The following is a 5,586-nucleotide window of genomic DNA, read 5'->3' as shown; positions in this document are numbered from 1 at the left end:
AAGAAAAAGAGAGTGCATCCAAATTGAAAAGGAAGAAGTAAAACCATTCACAGATGACATGATTCTATATATATATACAAAAATCCTAAAGAATCTACAAATAAAATTATTAGAGCTAAGAAATTAACTCAGGAGAGTCAGGGTATGAGGCAGAAAATCAGTTACATTTCTATACGTTAGCAATAGACAACCCAAAAAGAAAATTAAGAAAAGAATTTCATTTGTAATTATTTCAAAAATAATAAAATACTTAGGAATAAAATTAACCAATGCAGTGCAAGATTTTTACACAGAAAACTACAAAACATTGCTAAAAGAAATTAAAGACACCAATAAATGGAAAAGCATTCCATATTTATGGACTGGAAGACTTAATATTTTTAAGATAGCAGAGTTCCGCGCGGCGCCAGCCCTTCCGCCACGGCCGCCATTGGAGAGCAGTAGCCATGGCTCTACGCTACCCTATGGCCGTGGGCCTCAACAAGGGCCACAAGGTGACCAAGAACGTGAGCAAGCCCAGGCACAGCCGCCGCCGCGGGCGTCTGACTAAACACACCAAGTTCGTGCGGGACATGATTCGGGAGGTGTGTGGCTTTGCCCCGTACGAGCGGCGCGCCATGGAGATACTAAAGGTCTCCAAGGACAAACGGGCCCTCAAGTTTATCAAGAAAAGGGTGGGGACGCACATCCGCGCCAAGAGGAAGCGGGAGGAGCTGAGCAACCTGTTAGCCGCTATGAGGAAAGCTGCTGCCAAGAAAGACTGAGCCCCTTCCCCTGGCTTCTCCCTGAAATAAAGAACAGCTTGACACACACACACAAAAAAAATTTTTAAGATAGCAATAATGCCCAATATATATTTTTAAAATCCTAAAGAATCTATAAATAAAATTCAATGCAATCCCTATCAAAACCCCAATGATCTGTTTTGCAGAACTGGAAAAGCTCATCCCAAAATTCATATGGAATTGCAAATGGGCCTCAAATAGAACAAATCTTGAAAAAGAGGAATAAAAGTGGAATTCAAACACTTCCTGATTTCAAACTTACTACAAAGCCACAGTAATCAGAACAGTGTGGTACTAGCACAAGATTGACATATAAATCAATGGAATAGAATTGAGAGTCCAGGATAAAAGCCATACAAGTAGGGTCAACTGATTTTCAACAAGGATACCAAGACCATTTGAAAGAATAGTATTTTCAACAAATGGTGCTTGGACAACTAGACCGCCACAAGCAAAAGAATGAAGTTGAACTCTTACCTTACACTATATACACAATGAACTCAAAATGGATCAATGATCTAAATATAAGAGCTAAAACCATAAAACTTTTAGAAGAAAACATAGAGGTAAATCTTCATGACTTTGGATTTGACAATGGTTTTTCTTAGATATGACACCAATAGATTCATTCTGTACAGCAAGCAACTGCTTCTTCCCTAAACTTTTCTATGTATTATAATGCTTTAGAAAATAAACTTAAATTTTAATGCCTTTAGGGAAGTTATTTTATTATTCAAACAGAGAACCCATTGTTCTAAGATGAATGAGAAATAGCTCCTGTACCATAGGTTCTTTAGAGTTAGTGGAGCTGATCTTAGGGTGAAGCTGGACTTGGGAGATGAAACTAGGATTCACCCCTTAGAGGTAGCCTCTGTGCATGTGTTAGGAAGTTGCCTAGAAACCTCCGAACCAAGACTAGGTTTGGGTATATGGAGTTCTCAGGTGTCAGTTTCTGGGGAAGCAAACTGTGGGAAAAACACGGAGTTCTCTTGACTTTTGTAGAATGTATGTCTTCACTGCTGTTCAAAATTAGGGACTGGGGCTGCCTCTTTGAGGTAGATCAGTTAACAACAGAAACTGGGTAGTGCCTGAAAGGGTTAGCTTCCATGTTGATGGTAACAGTAGGTAGTAGGTCAAGAGGACAACTCAAAGGAGCCCAGAGAGAGATGAGATATAGGACACCCTTGACTGACCACTTCTGACCTACTGGGACAAAGCATGGGGAGCAGGGATGAATGGGCCCTGCCCCTGTGGGAAACATTAGATGATGCTCTTTCTCTTATCTACTCTTTTACCGGTTGGCTCTCCTGAGGCCCCGCCATTCCTTCTTAAAAGAAAAAAGTTATCAGATGACAGAATAAGAGATCAAATTTGTAAAAATCAGACAAACAGATGAGATACACAGAGAATGAGAAAAAGAAAGGTAGATAGTCTTGCAAGCAAATAGGGGTAGAAATAAGGCCCCAAACAGGAAAAGATCAGTGACATCAAAAGTGGAGAGAGAATGGGTCACTGGAAGAAGGATAAGGGCAAGAATATGGAAAGAAACAGGCATGAAGTTAGTAAGAGGGCTTCAAGAGGGGAAAGAGTCATCTTGCAGTATTCTCTCTCCTTTTCATTGTTTAGACACAAGCATATTTTAGCTGTCTTCCAACTCTCTCCCTCTTCTCCCCTTTCTCCTTTATTCCATAATAAATAGGTGTTCAGAGCCTGACCATACCATGCAGTAGGCTAAAAATAAAGAGGAAAAAGATGAATGAAACCAACTCCCTGCTCTTCAATCAGCTACTTGTTGTGAATTATGTGATGCTCTCCAAAGGGCAGGGATCACGATAATGAACTTGTAAGTTGGGCTGTAGTTGGGTGCAAGGCTGGGGTGGCTGGGGTATTATGTGTATATATCAGAGGAAGACTGATTTTGATCACCCCAAATTTGGGTCCATGCTGCCAGATTGGCTGAAACTATACTTGGGCTAGGGAGCCCAGTGACCTGAGTAGTGGCTAAATATATAGACCCTTAAAGTTTACAGCTCCCCTGAGTGCTAGTTGGATAATTTAGGATTGCTAGGTAGGCAGTTGCAGCATCCTCACTCACTTATATACACATATTGTGGAAGAGATTATTAGATTTTATCCACTTTTCCTGAAATAATACATATTAATGAAATTAATACCCACAGAGTTAAATACTATTATCAAAATCTGATATATTTCACCACCGAATTATGGTACCTTGTCTTATCTTCTTTGGAACTTGCTCTCTCTGCTGCAGATGGCATCACTAGGGCCCACATTTGGAACCTCTCCCAAGATGTGCTCTGGAGTCTGTGGAGTTTGGGTGTTGTATTCCATCTCCTCCTCCGCCCCTTTTGATGCTGACAGCATTCTTCAGAGCAGGCTCCTCTTAGGTTCCTGCACATAATCTCTCGTGCCCAAATAAACTCTCAGCCATGCTTAGCAAGAAGCTGCATAATTCATAGGAAGTGAAGTTAAAAATCTTCCCCATCTTTGCCTTTCCAAGCTGCTGCTCAAAAGAGAATCTAGTAATAGAGACTGAGGTCTAGGGTTTCCAAGGATCTGTACTTTCCCCTGTATCTGGAGAGGGGTAGCTAATGTCACTTCCAAATCTTTGGCTTGTGAATAGGTTCTTATTCTGCCTGTTTTTAAACATGCCACCCTCTCCCATGGTTGGCATCTGTGGGCCATATGGAAAGAGGGGACATTTTCTCTTGAGCTTCTGGGAAGTATGATTTATTTTCTAGTTTTTCCATTTCTCTTTTCCATGCTGAAGCATTTTGCAAGACTTACTTTTAGTCAACAAGTGCCTTCATGTTTTGTCTCCTCTTCCCTTAGCAAAATCAAAAGTAAGGTGTCCTTTGGCAAGGAGCCAGGTATATCACGTCAAGGTAAAATGACCCATAGTTCCTCATTTTGACATTCAACTTATTGCCCAAAGGAAGAGTTCAGTAGCCAACAGGAACATTGCCCCTCCAAAGTGTGCCACCTCCAGTGAGGCCTCCTTGTCATGCCTGGCCTGTGGACAGCCAGCTCCCGCCATCCCTTCAGTCCCCTGCCAAGCATGGGTGTACTGTGCAGGCAGCCATGTGGCCTGACAGTCTCTACCAGTCCTTCTGTCCCTTGGCTGATAATCAAACCCATTCTGAATGACGGGAAATGTGTCCTCTGCTAGCTGCATTTTCTGTGGAACTCAGAGGAGGGGAAGGGCCAAGCCATTATTAAGAGAGTGTTGTTGGGAGTAGTGAAAAGGCCACATCCTTTCCAAGGCACACTTTTCCTGGAAAGCTCCTGGAGCTTAGCTGGCTCATCCTGTGAAGCTAGTTCTCACCACAAGGGCGCAGGGCCATTAACTCAGCCTGGAGGAAGCCTGCGGGGCAGCTGGCACTCTGGAGGGACAGAAAAAACAGGCCACCAGGCACAGACAGACAAGGGAGGGAGGAGGATGGAATGGAAGACGCCTGGGCTAGATGGAAGTCAGTGCCCTTGGGTGCTGGTACCTGCCTTCCCAGCCACCGGTAGATCAGGCTTCTGAGCCTGTTAGCTGTCAGGGCTGGACTGTGCCCCACAGGCACCACGGCAGTCCCCGTGGAATCCCCCAGGTGTCACCAGGCAGCATACAAGTAACAGGCCTGGAAGGTCCCCACCAGCCCAGTTGGACATGTTCAGACACTCTGGCGCTCCCCATTCAGTGGCACAAACTCCAGGAGCCAGCGAAGGAAATAGGAACACACCAGGCTGAGCAGTATGACCAAAAGCTATTTATTCCTAAATAAAAAGCAAAATAAACAGGAGTCTCATCACCATGGAGCCACAACCCCATCCCTGCCTCCTTCCTCTGCCATATGCTATCAAATAAGTTTCCCAGCCACAAATAATTATTAGAAACTCCTCCCCATGTGCCAACTCCAGCCTCCACTATGTATGACACCGGGGGCAGCCCTACCCCCAGAATATACAAAATGTTGCACAGATACAATATGTACACTGAGGAAGGGGACCCACCTCCAGCAACTCGTGCCCTCACCTGGTCTACATTAGCTCCATTGCCCTGCCTCAGCTGCCTCTCTGAGTAAAATGGGAGCCCCCATGAGGGAAAAATTACTTTGGTGACATTAAGGCCATCAGAGAGGCCATGAGGCTTCCTCGAAAGAAATAAACTCTGAGCCTCTAGCTCTTAAATAACAATCATCATCATCCACAAATTTAAGGACTCAGCCCTGGCCAAGGCCGCAAAGGGTCTGCACTTGTGTGTCTCACCCCATTAGACAGGGGGCTTGTCTTGCTACTCTAAGGGTAAAAGGGTGACTGGGAAGGGGTGCTAGGGACATGGTAGGGGCAGAGTCTCCAGGCCCACTTCTCCAGGCTTTGCTGACAGTAGCCTGCTTTTTATTTTTTATTTTTTGAATTTTTATCCGTGACTATTTTTTAATCCCATAACTTATTTTCTATAACTTTTCCATAACTTTTTTCCATAACTATTTTCATAACTTTTTTCTTACAACTTTTTTCATAACTTCTTTAATCCCACCCATAACTTTTATTACCCCATAACTTTTTTTCCCATAACTTTATTTTTAATCCCATAAATTTTTTTTTTTTAATTTTGTGGCCTGTTTTTAGATGACAGTGATGTTCACCTCATCTGCACCTGTCTCGCTCATTAGATAGGGGTCTTATTTTGCTACTGTAAGGGTAAAGGGGTAACTGGGAAGAGGTGGCAGGGACATAGTGGGGGAGACCCTCTGGCCCCATTTCTCCAGGCTTTGCTGACAGTGGCCGGCTT

General features: G+C 43.6%; 1 pseudogene across 1 annotated transcript; it reads left to right on the top strand.

Annotated features, from left to right (window-relative positions):
- The first annotated feature begins 391 nt into the window (after window positions 1–391).
- Window positions 392–825, top strand: LOC105510585 (annotated as a pseudogene). The gene has a single exon (XR_001001578.1). The product of XR_001001578.1 is annotated as a 60S ribosomal protein L36 pseudogene (transcript).
- Window positions 826–5,586: the final 4,761 nt, after the last annotated feature.

Source organism: Colobus angolensis, unplaced genomic scaffold (genome assembly GCF_000951035.1).
Source record: "Colobus angolensis palliatus isolate OR3802 unplaced genomic scaffold, Cang.pa_1.0 Scaffold19, whole genome shotgun sequence".
Classification (NCBI taxonomy): Eukaryota; Metazoa; Chordata; class Mammalia; order Primates; family Cercopithecidae; genus Colobus; species Colobus angolensis.
This window is presented reverse-complemented; position numbering and strand designations above follow the sequence as displayed.